This window comes from Pan troglodytes, chromosome 13 (assembly GCF_028858775.2).
Source record: "Pan troglodytes isolate AG18354 chromosome 13, NHGRI_mPanTro3-v2.0_pri, whole genome shotgun sequence".
In the NCBI taxonomy this organism is placed as follows: Eukaryota; Metazoa; Chordata; class Mammalia; order Primates; family Hominidae; genus Pan; species Pan troglodytes.
The window spans coordinates 14,930,930-14,953,349 of record NC_072411.2 but is presented as its reverse complement, the minus strand read 5'-3'; the positions used below and the strand labels follow the sequence as shown (position 1 = coordinate 14,953,349).

The 22,420-nt window shown below is 38.7% G+C and overlaps 1 pseudogene; it reads left to right on the top strand.

The window, feature by feature from the left end:
• Window positions 1-18,217: 18,217 nt before the first annotated feature.
• LOC100611294 (selenide, water dikinase 1-like) lies at window positions 18,218-19,025 on the top strand (annotated as a pseudogene).
• The last annotated feature ends 3,395 nt before the right edge of the window (window positions 19,026-22,420 follow it).

Genomic DNA, 22,420 nt, shown 5'->3' with positions numbered 1-22,420 from the left:
TCATATTTGTTTTATTGTTGGTGGTGTTTAATTGAAAGATGATGAAAGGAAGAGAGAAATCTTTACCTAAATTTTTCCCCACCTCCATCTCTGACTTGATCTCTGTGCCAATCTTTGGCAACCCCAAGGAGATTCTATTTCTGTGTCTCTCTGGGTCTGATGTAAGTGAGGAAAGAATGCTGAACTGAGAACTAATAATAATGGACTTGGGATGGTAGTGACCCAAGCTCATAAACTGTCTTTGATTTGATCTAGTGTGATATATTTAAGCATCATGATAGGGTAAAGAAAATACTATAGGAAAGACAACAAGAGAGAAACAAACAAAGGAACCCTCAGTTCCAGTCCTGGTTCAGCTACCGACATAAGACCAGGAAACTGAGAAAAAGAAACCCCTTAAAAGAAAGTCAGGGAAGCACACTAGCCAGGCTGAGACTGGGCAGCAACTCTCAAGGCAATGATGTGGAAGTCTTGGCACATTCAGGGACCTGACAAGAAGATGTGTTGGGATGGTCTCATGGAGTTCATGGAGTTTGGGATTTTCATGGCAAGAATAGCAAGATTCAGGAGGCTAAAGCAGAGGTCAGTAAACTATAAGAACTAAAAATCTAATCCAGCCCCACCCCTTTGTTTGCATGTTATCTATGCTGCTTTCATACAACAGCAAAATAGAATCTAGTAGTTGCAACAGAGACCATGTAGCCCACAAAGCTGAAAATGCTTATTATCTGACCCTTTACAGAAGTTTGTTGATGCCTGGGGTAGAATAATTCAGAAGGAAGGTCAGAATATTACAACAAAAGTAGGAAATTGGGAATGAACATATTACATTAAAAGACAAAAAGGAGAGCAATCTGCCCTAAACAGAAACCCCTAGAAGTAAGGAGTGGGGAGTCGGGGGTGTCGTCTTGCAAAGTTCACACTATGGGGTCTTGATGATGAGATCAAAGAATTTTCACTTAATTCTCTAGATAGAAAAAAAAAGCCACTTCAAAGTTTTTCACTAGTAATGACAGTGATGTTTTAATTTAGTTACTGTATATGAGATGAGCTAAATAGGAAATCTTCAGAAAAATGACCCTCAGTGTGTGTAATGGAGAAAACTGGAAATGAACCAACTCAGGTACAGACCTAGGATTCCCTACACCTCAGGCCAGTTCAAAGATTGTTGTGTCTTTGTAAAAGTGAAACATTTATCAGTATATGTTTTTAAGGTGAGTCATTTAGATTTTCCTAGTCCAGACATTTTTCTTTTCCTATCTTATTTTTTCTACTTTTTTCCCTTAACATCTTGCATATGCCTTGGCTAGTTGTGATCAGTTCTTAAAGCTGCAGAAGGAGACATCTGTTGCTGAGTGTTGGTCACTGCTCAGTAACCTGCCTGTAAGTTAATAATGGCAGGCTATTGCCGAATAATAACTGTTACTTTCTTCCTAATGTCCCTGAAGCATTATTAAATGTGGCACTTACAGCCCCTTATATGCAATTTACCTCTGTAAAAGGTCATCTGCAAATAGAGTACTTAAAAATATGCCACAAGGAACTGTGCAATTACATGCTGAGACATTCATTACCAGCACATGCCTACACAGAATACACCCCATTTTAAATTTAGCCACTCTTAAAACTGGCAATGGAGTCTTCTTTGATGCATCTTCACAGCAGAAAACATCCTGTCTCCCTCACTTTTCTGAATGTCGTGAGGCCATACCTTGGCTCGGGAATGCTAAGATATCAAAGGCTGAAGCAGGTGATGCTTACCCTCAATGAGTCCCGTTGCTCTTTCTCATCCCTGAAAGATAACAAGGGTCGGCCAGGCGCGGTGGCTCACGCCTGTAATCCCAGCACTTTGGGAGGCTGAGGCAGGTGGATCACGAGGTCAGGAAATCGAGACCATCCTGGCTAACACAGTGAAACCCCGTCTCTAATAAAAATACAAAAAAAATTAGCCAGGCGTGGTGGCGGGTGCCTGTAGTCCCAGCTACTCCGGAGGCTGAGGCAGGAGAATGGCATGAACATGGGAGGCAGAGCTTGCAGTGAGCCGAGATGGCGCCACTACACTCCAGCCTGGGCAACAGAGCAAGACTCCGTCCCCCCACCAAAAAAAAAAAAAGAAAGATAACAAGGGTCTTCATGCTTCCCCTGGACTCCCCAGGTGCACCTACCCTAAACATATTTTAGTGTTCTCCTTTCAGCAGTATCTTATGCTCTGGACTTTCCTCAATTCCCACTCTCCCCCCAAAAACCAAGATGTCAAGGAGGTTCCAGGTTAAGATGATGGATTAAAAATACAAATCTAATTTTACATCCTTTGTATTAGTCAGCTCAGGCTGCTATAACAAAATTCCATAGACTGGGTGGCCATTCATTCATCACATTCCTGGGTAGACTATGAGACTGGGAAGTCCAAGATCAAGGTGCTAGAAATTTAGTAACTAGTGAGGACCTGTTCCTGGCTTACAGATAGCAGTCTTCACACTGTATGCTCACATGAAAACAGTGAGTCCTGGTTTTTCTTCCTTTTTTAATAAGGACTTTATAATTCTATCATTGGGACCTCATCCTAATGACCTTGTCCAAAATTAATTACCTCCCAACGTTCCCACCTCCAAATACCGTCACATTGGAGGTTAGAACTTCAACATGTGAGTTTAGGCAAGACAAACATTCAGTCATAACACCTTCTTAAAACAACTCTAAATTTAAAACAAAAGGATAAAAAGATATGTAACCACAAAGAAAATGAGAATAAAAAAATTAGCAAAAGCAAAAATATTTTGGAAACTGGAAAGAAAATTAATTAAAGACAACAAAGTTCTGAGTCTACAGTGAAGAAAGTAAAGAATCAGCCTAATTTATACCAGATAATCCTCAAAAGTCACAGGAACTGACAGCATCAGATATTTATGAAGTTAGCAGTAAAGGGGGGCACTTAAAATGAGGAAGAATCAAGTCAAAAAGTAATCATGTCTCTAAATATCATCTCCAACTCTACGTCATTCAATTATGGCCCCTCACAAACCAAGTAGAAATCTGGAGATCATTTTTTCTATAAAGAGGATAAAAAAGAGTGTGATGGTTAATTCTAAAGCAAATGAAGCAAGAATAAGATGTTCTAAAAGAGAAAATTCAGAACACAAATTAGAGCAACTCTTAGAAATCAAAAGTATGGTGGCAGAAATCAAAACTTACAGAGAGATGAAATATAAACTTGAAGAAATTTCCAGAAAATAGAGTACTAACATAAAACTAAGAAACAAGAGGTTAGAAAACGGAAGATTCAATCCAGAAAAACAAATTTAAGTTATAACCATTCCTGAAAGAGAAAATAAAGAAAATAGACAAGAAGGAATCATGAATAAACTAGTTCAAAAAAATTCCCCAAATTAAAAGACAGTTTTCATATTGAAAAGTCTCACAAGGTCCGGTGCTGTGGCTCATGCCTATAATCCCAGCACTTTGGGAGGCTGAGGTGGGCGGATCACTTGAGGCCAGGAGTTCGAGACCAGCCTGACCAACATGGCAAAACCCTCTACTGCAAATAGAAAAAATTAGCTGAGTGTGATGGTGCCCACCTGTAATCCTAGCTACACCAGAGGCTGAGGCATGAGAATCACTTGAACCCAGGAGGCGGAAGTTGCAGTGAGCTGAGATCAAGCCACTGCACTCCAGCCTTGGCAACAGAGTGAGACTCTGTCTCAAGAAAAAAAGAAAATAAAAGTCTCACAAAAACCCAGCAAATGAGTAATAAACGAAGGCATAACATTGTGACAATTTAGCTTATTGGAGATATTAGAGAGATTTTAAACACTTCAAGATAAAAGGAAACAAAGACAAGTGTCTTCTGAGTTCTCAAAAGTGACACTGGAAGCTGTATTAATGCTTTCAAAAGTCTGAAGAAAAACAATCACCAGGGTAGAATTTAATACCCAGCTAAACTATCAATCAAGAATAAAAATAAATTGAAACTATGTTGTAACTAAGAAGATCTCAAGTTGTTTATCTCCTATACACACCTTTGTCTGAAAACTACTAGAAGTTCATGAAAATGAGGAAGGAAAGTAAGAAGCAAAGAAAATTCCCAAAATGGTGGCAACAAAGGATCCCAGAATAACTTATGTGTACCAAATACAGCAAGTAAGCAATCCAGATTGAAGCAAGTTAAAAAATGTGTGGCCACAGCCTCATCTTGACAGCCAGCTTTTCCTCCAGAGTAAAGTGTTAGGCACACTGAAATTAAAGAAATAATCACTTTATTGGTGACATGCATCATGATGACAGTGAATGGCTAATACTAAATGACAAGATAACAAAGAATTATGTTCCTATCAGAAACATTCACATCAAAGCCTAGAGTCTCTGCTTTATTTAGTGTCCTGGCAAGAGCTATATAGCTTTGCTATAAACTACAATGCAGAAGAAAACACAAATCCACCAAGATGAAATAAATTCTTGAGTGTACACAGTTGCTTATATATGCATGGAATATTTCTGAGGGATTTCTTACAAGCTGTTAGCAATATTTACTGGTGGCTAGGTGAGAAGAGGTTGACTGAAGACTTAATTTTCACAATTTAACCCTTTGATCCTTTTAAAAATATATAATATGTTCTTCTATTGCCTACTACAGAATAAAATACATTTCCTAAAAATTATTATAAATACACATACTTTGGCTCCAGTTATTTGCTTCTAGGGATTTATCTAACAAATATTCCCAAACATGTACATGATGACATGGATGGGAGATTACTCATTGAAATATTGCTTGTAATACCAAAAGACTGGCAACAATAAAAATAATTATCAACAGAGCAAGAGTGAAATAAAATGGAAGCACTACATGAAAGAAATAAGAGCAGGCATATAAGTAACCTCAATAAATGTCAATGAATTAAACACCAATTTCCAACAAACACGACAAGATGCTCAATGACATTAATTGGGGAGGTATCACATAAAATATCAATGAGGTACATTTTCATAACTGTCAGATTGACAGAGTCTTATAATGTATTCATTATGATATGAGTAAACAGAAACTCTAATTTTACCTGAGGTTGCCAGTCTTTTGCTGTCAGAATCTATATATACCCACATTTCCAGCTAGGGCATTTAATACTGTTCAACATGAGATGTCAAAAACGCCCAGTCTTCTTCCCATGAATCCCTCAGACACCTCTGACCTTCACCATTCCAAGAAGTCTCTCTGGAAATGCCAGGCGTCATCCTCACTCTCTGTGCCCTGTGGCTCCCCTGCATCTTGTTCTGAAACACCGTGCTGCGTGCACAGCCCACAGGCCTGATCCCTGCTGGCTCATCTACTCTTTTCTTCATTCTTTTGGCATTGGAATTTTTTTCTCCTCATCTTTAATTAGTGAAATCTACTGCATATTGTGCACTACAGTTTTGGTTTGTTTCTGTCCACCTTCAATGGTTGCTCTGATATGACTTTTTTTTTGAGACAGAATCTCGCTCTGTTGCCAGGCTGGAGTGCAGTGGCGCAATCTCGGCTCCCTGCAACCTCTGCCTCCCGGGTTCAAGTGATTCTCCTGCCTCAGCCTCCTGAGTATCTGGGATTACAGGTGTGTGCCACCATGCCTGGCTAATTTTTTTGTATTTTTAGTACAGACAGGGTTTCACCACGTTGGTAAAACTCCTGACCTCGTGATAATGACCTCGTGATCCAAACTCCTGACAGTTATCCGCTCGCCTCAGTCACCCAAAATGCTGAGATTACAGGCGTGAGCCACCACACCCGGCCTGCTATGACTTTCCTGATTCTGCACTTGGTGCTTATAGATGACAGCAGCTTGACAATGAGGTTTGTGGGAGATGAAGTGAGAAGGAGAGAGGATGCAGAGATCTAACATTTATTGAGCTGTAACCACATATCTGTCATCATATAAAATTTATTTTATTTCATCCTTCAAATAACTTTGAGAGGAAGATAATATTATATTTCCCCTTTTTACAGATGAGGAAATAGGTTCTTGCTTATGTTTTTTTTTCTTTCTTTTCTTAATTGTGTGATTTACTGGGCAGGAGGACAAAGAGGATTCAGAGCAAGGGCAACACTTCTCAGTCAGCATTTTAAGAGATTATACTTGAAGAAAAAGGAAAACACTTTTGTAGTTAAATACAATTTATGCAACCTAGCCCCCTCCACTGTCACGTCGCTGACCTTTCTCCTATATTTCTCCCTATCCTGGATCTACCAACTGTGCTGGCCATCTTGGTTTCCTCACATGCTCCAGAAATGTCCCTTCCTCAGGGCCTTTGCACTTGCTGCTTCCCTCACCTGAATGTCTTTTCCCCCAGGGGATCCTTTGCTCACCTCCTTCAGGTCTTTGCTCAAACATCACCTTAGAGTAACCACTAACCACTCAACTTAAAATGGCAACTCCTGCTAGGTGTGGTGGCACTTATCCATAGTCCCAGCTATTTGGGAGGCTGAAGTGGGAGGGTTGCTTGAGCCCAGGAGTTTGAGGTTTCAGTGAGCCATGATTGCACCACTGCACTCCAATCTTGTGACAGAGTGAGACCCTGTCTCAAAAATTTTCTTAAAGGGTGATTCCCCATCAGAACCTTCCTATCCTTCTCTGTGTTTCTCCATTGTACTAATCATGATTTGATACATCAGATTTTTATTTATTTACTGTGCACTGTCTTTCCCACTAGCATGTAAATTCCACAGGGCAGAGACTTATCTGACTGTTCCCTCTCTGTACCTAGACCATTTCCTGACATATTGTAGATGTTTCATTAATGTTTATTGAATAAAATAAAGTGAAGTGAATTAATAAAGTTTAGGAAATTTTGAGTTCCTCAGAGTCAGCCAGATTTTTTTTATCTGCAAGAGGAAGAGCCTTTAGTATTCCTGTAAGTATTTCAATCACCAAGAATAGAATCTAGCATGCACAATTTCCCAGACTCATGTGAACATACAACGTTCTTTCCGTGGAACAGGTTAGAAGTGCTTGTGCTCATGCTTTGGGAAATGCTTCTTTAAGCTTTCAAGCACTTATGCATAAATGGAAACAGAATTGTAAGAGCAGATTTTGATGAAAAGGAAAAAGGGGAGGACACTGGAATTCAACGTGTCTAAAGTGAAGTGAGACAGTCATTTCACTCAGGCATTCATTTATTTGTTCAGCAATTATTTCTTGAGTGCACCTGATGGGCCACACACCCTCCAGACATAGAGACTAGGTAGAGATCAACAGCAGCTGAGGTCTCGGCTTCACAGCCCTAGCTTTGCTGACTGCTTTTAAACCTATGAAATTCAGAGGAAGATTATTCCAAGCCTGTGCCCCTCTCCTTTGAAGACTTTTCTGATTAGAAAGATACAGAAATGTAATTAACCCCTGGATGAGGGTGCTGCATGCAAATTTGTGAGGCAACAGGAGGTATGGATTTCTCTCCTGATCTGATTTAATCCCTTCAGGATTCGCACCATAATCAATATTCTGCCACCCGGAAAGTGTGACTGAATGAACCCAGACAAGCACCGTCGACAGCCTTGCACTCTTTTATCGTGTCTTCTTTTGGAGCAAGGGAGAGGATCATAGTGCAAAAGGGAGGAGTCTGGCTGGAAGATGAATTGGCAGGAGGTTGCTTTATCATCTCCAGGAGCCAATAAAAATAATTAATTAATTTCATTTTGGAAAAAAAAAATCCTCTCTTCCTGATAAACAGAACAGGGCAACAACATATTGTTCAGTGAGTTATGGTGGCTAAAATCTCACTCTGAAAATTATTTGTCACGGCGACGGGTGAGTGTCACCCCTGAAGCCAGCAGCCTGAAGCAGACAGATTGTTTCAATTATCTAATTTTCACAATGAATGAACTCTGCTTATAGGAAATCCATAGGTGGTTGGCAGTGGGAAATGGCGGCTGTGACAAGTTCAGAGTTGGGAGATCTACATCCTCTCTCAAAACGTAGAACAGGACTGTAATTTTCTGCAAATATTCACAGAAGTAAAAGGAAGAAGAGCAAGAGAAAGAGGGAAACTCAGAAAACTTCACTTTTTGTCTTAACTCCTGGCTCTGCATTTTCTTTCCAAATTGTCCACTCTCTGTCTGGTTCAGAGAAAGCTACAGGTAGGCCTTTGCTCTCACTGTCTAACTGTGTCTCTTCCCTCTTCTCTCTGTGTCTCTCACGGTCCTTTGAAAGTTATACACATGTGGCCAGAAAATGTCTGCCTTGGCCTCAAAAGAAACTGCTATTTTACACAGTAAATTTCACATTAAATGTTTGGTAAAATTGTGTATAAAGCTCTATACCAAATGAAAAATTCAGTTACCCTTCATTTAGGTAACCTCTCTTCTTTGTGTTTTCTTCTGACATAGTCGGTTGTCTAGAGCATATTTAGGGGACCAAAGGTGTCATTAATTTTCTGCCTTACCCAGATAGATGTTCTTGGTATAAATGAAGCCAGGAAAGAGGCAGAACTTGTGGATGGTGCACTCTCATCTTCCAGCCCACCCCTCAGGGGCCTTTGACTCACTGGCATAGTCCTTTGCTCCTTCCCACTCTCTTAGCCCAAATAGGGTTGATACAGCTCTAGTTTTTTGTCTCCCTTTCTCCTGTTCCAGTTTCTGTACCTTAGTGTCACCAATCCCTACATATCCTGTTTGTGATTTTTTGAGGGAGGCGATTTCAACCAGAATGACTACCAAGAAATGACTTTCCCAAAGTAATGGGCTTTTATGGTGAAATGTTAGATGCAAAGAGAGTTTGAAAATGTGTTAACATTGAGTGGGGTTTCATTGTAACCAGTGAGGGTGAGGCACAAAGCTTACAATCACACTGTATGCAATCAACCTTTCCAACCAAGCCTGCTTTTTAGTATGACCCTCAGCCCCGAAGGAAATCACCACCCAGACTACATCTTACACTTTCCTGAGATTCTCAATGCATTCAGAGCTTGACTCCAGTGGGGGGAAAAAAAAAAAAAAAAAAAAAAACTCATTCTCTGCACTGATTTTTTCCTAATAATTCTCTGCACTGATTTTTTTCAGGTGGATTTAAAAAAAGAAGAATTTGATTTTAGTGTAAACTCATTTTGGGTAGGGCTAACATTGATTAAGTTGGTTTGTTTTCAAAATAATGCTTATTGAATCCCGAAAATGAACGGACACTTAGGCCTTCAGTTATGCATCACTTCAATACCCTTGTTTGGAAAGTTCAGTTTACAAAGCAAAACTCAAAACTGATTTACTGCTTAACAAACTGGAAGAACACCCAAGGAAACAATTGCCCAAAGTCTGCTGGCTGGTGTACGCTGGATGCGTCTTCAGAAAATCTAGAGCCATATTTTCTTCCAAAGACCCTGACACGTAAGAGAAGCTATAATCATCAGTGTATCAAATTTTGGCCTCATGAGAATTTCTGATCAGTCTCTTCTCTTCAATATTTGTTCAAAGAGCTTATGTCTTCAGTTCAATAGTTTAAACTCTAATGATCAAATCAGTAAGTGTTTATTTTGTAAATTGGTAAGAGGGAAGGCATGGACAGACTCGACCTTTCACTGGTATTTTGTTTACAGTGATAAAAAAAAAAATGCCATCAGGAGAGCCAGAGAGTCTTTTGACTTTTTTTTTTTTTTTTTTTTTTGAGACAGAGTCTTGCTCTGTAGCCCAGGCTGAAGTGCAATGGCTCAATCTTGGCTCACTGCAACCTCCGCCTCCCGGATTCAAGTGATTCTCCCACCCCAGCCTCTCGAGTAGCTGGTACTACAGGCGTATGCCACCACGCCCAGCTAATTTTTGTATTTTTAGTAGAGATGAGGTTTCAACCATGTTGGCCAGGTTAGTCTCAAACTCGTGACCTCAAGTGATTCGCCTGCCTCGGCCTCCCAAAGTGCTGGGATTACAGGCGTGAGCCATCGTACCCAGCCCCGAAAGTCTTTTTTTCTATCAGGGACATAGCATTTATTAACGAGAGGTTGAGGATTGGTTTTTTTGTTGTTTTAAAGGAGAAGATATTGAAGTAGAATTCTTAGATGTTCTGTATCATTGTCCCTTTCCTTATGATGCATTGAGATTTTGATGAATTCTTTGCCACAGAATCAGTATATTTGATGGGTATCGGTATTAAACATGCTACAGTATTTGTGAAACACTTCGGGAATAAATGCAGTTGCACTCCTCTAGAGAGTCAGCGTCAAGTAAGAAGTCTGGAGAGTCAAGGGTAAGATGTTTTTAATTTTCACAAATCCCACCTCTGGGTATTTCTACAGAATAATTGCAATAGGAATCTCGAGAAGATATTGACACTCCCATATTCACTGTAACACAATTTACAATAAGCAAGATGTGAAAACATTGATGAATGAATGGATGAAGAAAATGTTGTATATACATACAATGGAACACTATGCAGCCTTAGAAAAGGAAGGAAATTCTGCTATGTGCAACAATATGGATGAACCTTGAGGATATTACGCTAAGTAAAATAAGCCAGTCACAAGAATACCAATCATGCATGATTTCACTTACATGAAGTGTCTCAAATGGTCAAATTCATAGAATCAAAGAGTAGAATATTGGTGACAAAGGCCTAGGAATAGAAGAAAATGGAGAGTCACTAATCAATGGATAAAAAGTCTCAAACAACATGAATAAGCCCTAGACATCTGCTGTACAACATTATACCTATAGTCAACTCAACTTATATATTTGTTGAGGATAGATCTCATGCTGTGTTCTTATCAAAATAAAATAAAACATGGTATAATGAAATATATGAGAAGTCTTCACAGAATTTGGAATGATATCTCTATAAAACAATGGGCTTCCTCTTGACTTCACATGACAGTAGCAGTAAGGGAAATGTTAGATGAAGGCACAGTTGGTATATCCATCAGACTTCTATTTATACTTTTATTCCCAAAGTATGTTATTTTACATTCTTAAGTTCTATGGCTTCAGGAAATTCCAGAGGCCTGACTTCTTGTAAATTCCAACAACCACTATATTTTCAATGCTGATTAATTTATCAATATTTCCACTTAGCCTTCAAAGTTATACAAGCCAAGACAAGAAGTCGAATTAGGCTTGGTCTGACTCTCTTAGAGCTGTATATAAAGAGTGACAGCTATTCTACAGAGAGACCTATCAGGATACTACAGATTTTTAAAACTGAAGATTTGAAAGCTTTCATTAAAACAGGCTTTGAGCACAGGCTCAGACTACTAGGCAGGGCAATCAGAGATCAAATTTAGAACAACGGGTCTGAGGTCAGCTTGCAAGGGTCAAACCTGGGTTAGGACATGAAATACATGCTCAGCTGTGGGGCGGCAGCCAGCAAGCCCATCAAGCAGTATGAACACCCAGCAAAGCTATGCCCGTTTATCTGAGGGCTGAAACTGGGTATCCCATACAGTGGCTTTAAAAATAAAGGTAAATAAAATTGATAGAGGGCACAAGATGCCATTTTTTAATTCATTCAATAAATATTTATAACACCTCTTAAGTATCAGGCACTCTGTTAGGTGCTAAGGATATAGTGGTATATAAAACAGCCTTGATTATTGCTTAACTGAGTTTATAAACCAGAAGGAAGGCAGGCTTTAAAAAAATCTCAAGTAAAATATACACTAGCAAACAGTCCTCATCTTAAGTCCTAAGTATGAATGTATATTTTTATTTTAATCAGGGAGACTTTCTGGGGATGCAACTTTAAACTGAGACCTGAAGGGAAAGTATAGGTGAGACAGAGACAGAGGAAGACAGTGAAGGCAGAGGTGTGAGATAGCATGTGCAGAGGCTGCTGCAGTGAGGGAAGAGCCCGCTGAGTCCCAGGGTTTTCTGGAAGTCCAGCATGGCTAGATAACAGTAAGTAATGGAGCAAGAGAGCCACAGACATGAGCCCAGGGACACTGCTGGGCCCCTTACGAGCCATGGTAGGATTTTGGATTTTATACCAAGTGCAATAGAAAGTCATTGGAAGGTTTCAACCACGGAATCAATTGCTTAAGTTGGCATTTGTTTCAAAAGCTCACCATGGCTTTCTAAATTGGAGCAGAAAGGGGAAGCATAAAGAGCAGTTAGATTTCTGCATGATCATTTGAGAGTTAAGAGTGGTGGTTTGGCAGGTCCAGTGGGGATGGAGAGAAATTAGTGGAAGTTTTGTTTTGTTTTCCAACTGCCCTCTGCTATGGCAGAGAGGTGAAGCCCACCAACACTGTTTCTAGTACCACCTTGGGTAACTAGCCCAATTTCTGTCACGTAGTTCCATCTAATTGGCCCATCAATATCAGAAAAGAGAACTCAAGACCACGCTAGCAGTTACTTAGATTAGTAATCCTCAGAGAAGCTTTAATAACCAAGATTCACTTGAAAAACTGTACCTTTATTTCTTTTTAAGCTAAAAGGCTGTTTATGGTGAGCAAAGCAAAATCATTGCACGCTGCTAATTCTTTTTGCATTTGTTTGGCATGAGACTTCTGAAATACTAGAGCCAAACATACTGGAACTGACCTAACCACAGGAAAAGCAATGTTGCTGAATTGAAAGCCTGCAAGAAATTCGTCATTTATTATTAATGTCACCATGAGCACTGAAGGCTTTGATATGGATGCTGGAGATACCTGCCTTTCAGGCAGGCACGACAATCTCACACCCTCTTTCCTCTTGCCTAAGAGCATTTAATTCATGGGGAAGAAAGCATTTTCTGCAGCTTGCCCTCCAGACCATCACAATAACAGAAGTTTTGAATGCAGAAACCAAATTATTTCAAAGGGGGTATAAAATCTGCTCTCAGTGAAATCTGGAAAATCACAAGATTTAGTAGAAACAGGGCCTGAAAAAAGACATAAGTTTATGAGCAGGATTGCAGGGCACACCCCATGTCACTTACATGTGAAAACCATGTTTGTTGTCTAACCCCAAAGTGCTTCATTCTTTACCTTACTTCCAAGTGCCCCAAAAGGCAGAAAATTTTTAGGACTTTGATGGTTGTTTCCAGTTCTTAGTTGCCATACGCAGGATTATGTACAACGAGATCACATAAAGTAGCTCAGCTAATGCTGGGGACCTCTTGATGACTCTGGCAAATCAAGGATGGAGTGGGACATGGAATGGCCAGAGCCATCACTCAGGACTTCGTACAAAGACTACAATACAAAAACTACAGACTACAGAGTGCACACTGGGAAAACAGAGACACATCACTGTCCTTATCTTGCCAGCAATTCATTCAAACTACTTTGCTTCATAAGCTCCCATGCCCAGTCTGCTAGGTCTTCCCACTGCCACAGAGAATATTTATTCCTATAAAACAGAGTTAAAAGGGGCTCTCTTCATTCACTCCTTGCACTGGCTGTATAACATTTATTCATTCATGATTGACTTAACAAATATTTGAATGCTGGACACCAGGCTCCTTAGACAAGTTACTTAACCTCTCTGAGCTCCAGAGGTCTTATATGTAGATTGGAGATCGTAACCCCATTACCAGGTGATTGTGACAATTAAGGAGGTAATATTTTTAAAGCACCAAGCACAGTGTCTGGAAATCAGTAGCTGCTCCGTTTTTCCCCTTTCTCTTGCCTTGCACCTGCACCTGTCACTCCTTCAGCATGTTTTTTTTCTTGTTCCTGAACTTATGCCCTCGTTAGAAAAACAGGCAGCTGCACAAGGCTTGGAGCTGCCAGGAGGGAGTCTATATCGAATATTCAAGAGCCATCACTGTGCTCAGGGGAGAATAAATAGGAAACCCAAGGAATTCTCTGTAGTCTCAGATAAACATGGGACTCAACTGGCCTGGTAACACATCTCCATGATGGCGAGATGCAACTATGTCCCCTTTTCTGTGCTGATGCTGTTGTAATTTCTAATTGATGGCTTTTGGGAGGTGAGGAAAATCTTGTTGCTTTCCTGTGGGCACAAAAATTGGACATGTTCTGTGCTCTTAAAGGGAAGAGCTTTCTTGGCTGACTTCTGGATTGCCTACAAAGGCATAGTACTCTGAGGGGCAGAGGCTCTTGTTATTTGTAAATGTACCTCAAAATATCAAGCAAGGCAGACCACACAGCAATTGAGAGAAATAAAATATTCATCAGAGGACATTACTGGGAAGGAAACAGCACAGTTAATTTCACAAAAACTCCATCATAATAGAGGCACAAAATTAATCACGCAATAGTGTTCTGACTCCTGAGCCTCAAAGCCAACATAAAATAATTGAGGGAAAAAAAGAGAAAATAAAACAAACATGTGCCCTGCATATAGAGCATAGATGACTGGAAGCTGATTTTAAACTATCTGCAAATTCCAGCAATGCAGAATCATGACTAGAGTTCTCTCATTTACTTAGGAAGACAAATTTTAATACATTTCACTAATGTTAATGCCAGTAGTCATATCTTGTTTGAATATACTTGACGGAAGTTTTACTGAAATAGAAAGAAAGAGCAAAAGGCTGGCAAAAAATGAGTTAGCTGTGCTAGCCCTGGGTGCAAATTTTGCAGACTTCATAATCCACATGTTTTCCAAATACAGTGCTTGGTAAGTCTAATTTTTCATTCTCATGGCAGGGATCATTAAGAAAAACTTTACATCATTAAGAAAAACAAGGTCCTGCACTACAGAATGTAGGGCCTAAAATGGAGTGGCTAAAACTAAGGGAGTAGCTACCGTTTCTTAAGCATCTACTCTCTGCTAGGCCCCACACAGGGTACTTAGTATATGTTACCTCCTGAGCCACCTGTGTCAAAGACTTTGAGGAGCAGCACAGTGAGCAGGCAGGAGAAATTGCCAAAGAGTCAGAAACCTCAGGTTTGAGTCCTACCTTTGAAAAATCACTATGTGATATGGAACAAGTCACGCAATCTTTCTGTGCCTCAGCCACCCCAGCTATGAAATGGGGGAAATGATCCTTCTTGTGCCTGCCTCAAATGGTGTGTGAGAGAACAAAATAAAATCAATAAACCATACAAAACAAATGTAATGCAAATCCCAAGGGGTTTTTTTTTTCCTTTTGTTTTATTTTGCTTTTGGAATCCTTTGAACTTAAAATTCGGATCAAAAGAATAAATGAATTCTCTAAACCTGTGGGAAGATGGCCTCAGCCTCCTGCCACAGTTATTTGCAGGGTCTCGGGGATTAAACTTCTCCTGCTTTGATGATGGATCTGACCTCGCAGAGCTCCTCATTATGCATACCTTGCTCTCATTACGATGCTCGTGAAATGAAGGGGAGGTTAAGAAAGTGGTTTTGTTTTGTTTTGGTTTGGTTTTTTGCAGGAAGCTTGGAGTCTCTCCAGGTATTTAAAGAGATTGGATTTGTGAGCTAAAACTCATCTATTTTTCCAACTCCAGCAACACCCACGTACTCTCACATCTTTATATTTCAAAATGTGATAGTAGCCAAATCATTTGCTTCTGCATTTTCCCTCTTCAGCGAAACCCAGGTCCGCTTGCCCCCCTCATTTCAAGTGCTCCATAGGGGCTCATCTGTGTGAACTCCTATAGGTGTTTGGCAACCAGAGGTATGAGATAGAGGCCTGGAATCATCTGACATCACTGCCTAGATAAGGATTATGTGACACAAATGATACTATTCCACCCTTTTGTGGAATCTGAACATTTTAGATTCCAAATAAACCTTCCCAGTTACTCAGTCTGACACCCTGGATATGTGGATGAGAAAAAATTGGCCCAAGGAGATTCAAAAGCTCGTCTGACATCTGGACCTGGAAAGTGTGTCACTTGCCTCTTGTTTCTCCCCACCTAAGTCAGGAGTCTGCCAACTGGGTGACAAGGAGCAGGACAAGGGCTTGCTTCTTACAGCTGCTGAGAGAAGTAGTAGGAAGACTCTGAAAGCCGAGTTATAATCCAGAAATAAGAACACCCAGGGGGCATGAGGATGCTTTCCGTGTTCCCCTAACAGACTCTATAAGAAAGAGACAATGAAATATATATGATCTCATGACAAATTTGTGTATTTTTGCTCATATAACCAAAGACATAAGAGGTAAGTCATGTGATGTAGAACTCAAAGAATCAGAAAGCATTAAGGAAATAGGCATTGTGTGTCCGTAGTCAAGAAATGTGATGTTTACATACATAACCAAAACAGTGATCTAAGTATTATTCCTTATTTAATTCCTATTACATAATGGTTGAAAATTAAAGACTGTGATAAGAGAATCACTTAACAAAATGTAAAAATTTTGCACAAAAAACACATTTTCAGTAACATGTAATTTATTTTGATTTATTTTTAATGAATGGTTTTTATCTCAAAGTAACCCATTTACATAGTTAGAAAATAGCAAATAATAAAAGCTTAAGTTGAAAAGCAAATCTCACATTGCCTCTTCCTCTTCCCTACTTCCTCACACATGAGGCAACTACCTTTACCTTTTTCAGTTGTTTTTATTAATAATTATTATATCACCAACTAATAGTCTTAATCAATATTTCTTGGTTTATCACTTAACTAACAACTTTTGAAATTGGTTGTATTTTGTGTTTTTATTGTCATCAGGTAAACAATTAGATATTTGATTAAAGAAAATTGAATGGGTTTCCTGTCTATAGGGCTTTGATGACTTTGAAGGCCATGGAAATTCACTGAAGAAATAAAAGTTAGCTGATAAGCACTGATATATCTAGGTGGTAGGTAATGGGTCATGTTATTTATTTGTTTGTTCATGTATTTACTTATTTAGCTGTATGATTTCATGTTTTTTTCCAAGTTTCTTATATAGAGTATGTTACTGCTAAAATTAAGAAAACCTATATATTTTCTCTTTTCTGCTGTTCATTAAGAGAGGGATCTCACTATGTTTCTGGACTCAAACTCCTGGGCTCAAATGATCCTCCTGCCTCAGCCTGCCAAGCATCTGGGACTACAGGCACATGCTACCCTACTTGACTTAGAAAAACATATCTTAAAATTTAGAAAGACATATGGTTAGAAATGGTGAGATAAAGACACATATACCACCAAGTGAAAACACCACAATGAGAGAAAAAGAGTTCCATCTTCATTAAAGTTAGAAAATATCCACAATCCATATGTTAAATGTATACAGTTTATGGAAGACACAAGGATAAAACATGATAACATGTACCTTTATGTTCTCGCATGACAGAAAACCTTTAACATTATGTAGCAAGGACTTGAAGAGTCCAAAGTACAATTCCCTTATTTAGGAGAGCAAGGTCAAGGGTTTGAGGAGCTATTGACCCAGCACTGAATTCTCACCTCTGTAAGGTTTAGGCAAGAGGAACAAATGAGGAAATCTGCAGGCATCTATCTGCTCAAGGGGCCAGATTCTAGGGTGGTCTGGGTAGGTTTTCTGCCTTGCAGCTGCCTCTTACGATCAGCTGAAGGAAAATAAACACATAAAATACTGAAGGGAGAGAAAGAGTGAGAAAGAGAAAGAAAAGAAAGAGAGAGAGACTTGTGACATACAGGACTGAACAATTTGGCACAGAGATTCCTGACTTCTCAAGGGGCTGCTAGTCTCACTCTGAGAGCACAGAGCACATACACCCTGGGGCAGAGTTGGTGAGGTGCTTAGAAACAACAAGCCTGGATGAACCTGCCTTTCTGCTGGTTCACTTCCCCAGCCTGTATCATATCTGCTCCAACAGCTAGCCCCAAAATGAGCACCACAAATATAATTTATAATCCATTAGGGTTCAGTATGGACAACAAGTAAAAAGAATGAAAATAATAATAACAAACAGAAGGCATATAAAGACTGCTCTTCAAGGTCATACCAGGAAGCAGGGGAACATTTAAAAGATTTTTATGACATTCTATAAATTATAGAAAGTATGACCTCATTGAAATCAGAATATAAATGAAAGATAAACCAATCAAAAAAAGAAATATAAGGTGTAGTAAGGAAATGAATACGAAGCTGGCAGATATCCGTAAATAAATGGAAGGTATAATAAAAAATCATGGAAATGAAAACAATTTGTAGTCAGTATGAAGTAGAATTGAACCCGCTGAAAACAGCCAAGGGACATTTGAAACAGGCTTTGGACAACTAAAATGAGAAACATGAAATTGGAAAAAGAATTCATAAGTTTAAGAAGGATAATATATGTAGAACATGTGATCCAGTATATACATAATAGGTGTTTTTGAAGTAAAAGGAAACAGAACAATAAAAGAAAAAAATGCCCGAAGATTCGATAAAAGAAACATTTTCTGAACTAAACAAATCAATCTGAATACATTTTTTCTTTCATCAATAATGAAACAGCTGACAGGGAAAGGGATAAAGTGATGCCCCTGATTATACAGGGTTTTAAAGATGCAGCCGAGGAAGCAGGAATGTCTGTAACTTGTGGCCAAACAGTGCTAACCCCCTGGATTGTTTTGGGAGGAGTCACTACAACTACAGGCCAATCAATTTATCATGCCAGACAATACAGTGCCAGGGGATGTGCTGGAGTCCACAAAACCCCTGGGGGCAGAAGTGGAGTGGCTGTGCACCACTGCCACTTGTGTCAAATAGCAGTGGCTGGATATTCCTGAAAAATGAAATAAAATTAAACTAGTGGTCACCCACGAAGATGTAGAGTTGACATACCAAGAAGCAATAATGAACATGGTGAAGTTCAACAGGAAAGCTTCATCATGCACACGTTCAGTGCCCATGCAGCCACGGACATCATGGGCATTAGGATTTGGGGTCATACACAGAACCTGACCAAGCAGCAGAGGAATGGTTTTTTTGCAATTCACAACGGCCCCTGTGCTGGCCAAGATGACTGTGATGAGCAAGGCCTGTGGAAACATGTTCAGCCTCATGCAGGGAACATGTCCAGAGACAGCAGGAGGCATTCTGATCTGTTTACCACATGAGCAAGCAGCTTGGTTCTGTGCAGAGATAAACTCCCCCAAATGTGGTGGAGGCCACCAAGCATGGATTATTGGGATTGTAGAGAAGGGCAGCCATGCAGCTGGAATCATAGACCAACCCTGGATCATTGAGGTTGCCCGAGTAGCCACTCAAAATGTGAATCCCACACCTGAGGCCACTTCTTAATCTAGACAGAAATAGCTTTTTGGTTTTGTTTTAAAATAGATCTATTTCCTTTATCATCGCTTCAATTAAAGACTATAAACAATAAAAATCTCATTGTGTCTACACATCTGGTGACCCTAAGTCAATTTGTGAGTGGATACATTAACAAAATAAAATCCGTTGTCTTCTTTTCCTGTTACATTAACTGAAATTGCCCCTAATCTTGAGTCAGCTTCTGAGTTGAGAATTATATTGTTACCTGACACTGTTGATTTATTTTGAATCTCTAGACACTTATCTCTTACACATAGGTGCTCTCTTTTTAAAAGTGCTTTCACATAGGACAGACATTACCAATAGCAATGTCAAATAGCAGTTGATGTCTTTTCATTTTATGTTTATTTATCAGGTAAGTCTTATGGTTTTTTAAGTGTCTTGAATGGTTTTCTGCAAAGACAGCATTGGTGAGTGGCACACGACGGTATCCCAGTCATAAGAGGGTTACATGATTACTTCTAGTCTTTGAATTGAAAAGCCTTGTCTTGTCATTCAAGAGCATCTTAGACACAGGACATTCTCCACTACTGCATTCGGTTCAACACAGCAAGTACTTCACTGCATGAAAAACACTTTGAAAAAATGAAATTGTATTTCTTTTTCTGTAGCCTTCCTTGTATTTACAGTAATACCATTAATGGTTTTCTTTATCAATAGAAAAAAAGGATACTTTTTGCAATATAATGTCATTAGACATTTCATAATGCAACAAAGAATTCCCTTCAAAAAGGATGTTCGTGTATAATACTCATTTACAATTCAATGTATAATTAACTATGCAAATAATTTTAAACATAATTAATAATAAAGACCGTTCTATGGATGGTAGTGTTTAATACATTTTATATTTTTATAGTGATTTCAGGCTTTTGTTTTCTTAAATGCAGCCGCTGTATTTAGTCTAATTCTTAGCATTGTTTAGTCCTTTGCACTAGTACTTTTGTTGTGCACATTTTCTGCGATCCATGTTAAAAATCTGCATTGCCAAAATTGCAGCTAAAATGTAAGCTTATTATTCAAATAAATATACACTTCCTTAAATTGCTCTGGTATAATCAGATGCCCTTTTAGTATTATTTTAGAAACATTGGAAGGGTTTTGCCTGAAGTACTATTTGCTGGGAGAAACTAGATTTTAGTTTTTTAAAACTCTTAAATCTTTCATGGGACCTATATTTTCTTGAATTTTATAGTTCTAGAATAAATAAGCAATCTAAAAAGATTATCTGTGTTACTTAAAAACAGGCTTTCTTATATCCTAACCTACTGAACAATGAGGAGGAATTCCTGTCATTAAGCATAAGGGCACTGGATTCTCAGGTGTCTGTCTTCATAAGAGAAAAAGCAGAGCATCCTGCAAGTTTCAGACACTTCCTGCTCACAGGCAGGAAAGCCACATGTGTAAACTGACCAACTTCTTGCCAAAGGAAACCACCCCTGGGAAAACGAAGCTCCCTGGAAGAGGCGTTCACTTGGCCACACCGTGCTCCAGGAACCAGTGGGCAGCCTTTATACATGTGTGACCTGACCACCAGCCATAGTATGGTGTGCAGTACTGAACAGCCTGCTATGTGACTGAAACTAATTGGACATTTGATAGGAATTGATAGAGATGTTGGTCCTCAAAAGCTTCAAATCAGTTATCTGTAAAATAAAATGTGTTGGAAACCTCTGAAAGAAAAGAATTTTTTCTTCTACCATATTTTGGAACATTATTCTTTCATTTTAAGTATACAAATGTATAAAAATGTCCAGGAAAATGCCATAAAATAATTAACAGGGAGATATACACATTTGAAGATGTTACCAAACTTCAAGGATCAATGAAAGATTCCTAAGGAGGGGACATCTGGGAAAAGAAAAAGTTCTGTTCAAAAATCAATTCTTCTAGAAGAAATGGAATAATATATACACAGTATACACACGCGTATTTAACTAAAGACATATAAAATAGTCTTGAGTGATAACATACAAAGCTGATAGCATTAGTTACTTCTTTTTAAACATACAAAGCTGATAACATTAGTTACTTTTTTAAAAAATGTACTGGAATTTGGAAGATACTCAAATACATTGATCTTCTTTAAAATTTTAATTCTTAAAATAGAATATGAAACAATATTAATAACCACCACCACAACAAGAATAACAATGATGAAGCAACTTCTACCAAGTTATCAGGACAAGACAGTGTGATCCAAGTTGTTTTTTAAGTAGAAAGGAGCAAACACCATATTCAAATATGCAAGGCCTAAACTACCTCATGAAATAATTTTGATAAGCAAGAAATGACTGGAGAAGCCATGACTTTTTAAAAAATTGGTAGTAAGCAACCAATCTATTATAACATTGTTAGACAATTGTGAAAAATGGTTATAGAACAGAATTTCATGCTGTAAACCATGAAGAGATACTGGGGAGAAGTCAACATTTTTTTTATACTGAATTGGACTCAAGGAGGAATATGGTGGGTAAATTCTTATGTATGTGACATTAATAAATGTGAATGATGTCTAAGAATTTAAATTATGCCAAAAAAAAGAAACGGGTTTTTAATGGCTTTCTCAGATTAGAGTCTCCCAGGAAGGTTGAAGGATCTTCCAGAGAGATTCCAACATTAAACAAACCACAGAATAAATTAGTAGAAAGCTAGTATCAGCTCATAGATGGCATGGCAGATTATATTATTCTTAAAAAGCATTTATTATTCCCCATCCCCTAACTGCATATACTAGCCCATTTCATTAATGTAGGATTTGACCATGTGACTTTGTTTACTCCATGTAACATTAACAGACTTGACACAGTCAGGGTCTTCCAATGGGATTACAAGGTTGATGCATTCTCTCTTGGCTCTGCCATTATTATTAGAAGAAGAACAGGAAGCTGATCATCCCTCATCTTTACTCCCAAAAGTAAAAATAAAATGAGTGTTAAGAGACAGAGAAGACAAGCCACACAGACTGGGAGAAAATATTTGCAAAACACATGCCTGATAAAGGACTTATATCTAAACTGTATTAAAAACTCAACATTTAATTAAAAAAAATTTAAGTGAGCAAAAGATCTGAAGACACATCTCAACAAAGACCCACAAGTGACAAATCACCAAATAAAAAGATTCTCAATATATTTCATCAATAGGGAACTGAAAATTAAAACAACAATGAGATATCTCTAAACACCTATTAGCATAGCTTAAAAAAATTGGCAATACCAAATGTTTGCAAGAATGCAGAGCAATGGGAATGGTCCTCTTCATTGCTGGTGATAATGCAAAAGGCTACAGCCACTTTGGAAGACAATTTAGTAGTTTCTTACATAGATAACATAGTCTTACCATGCAATCCACCAATTGCT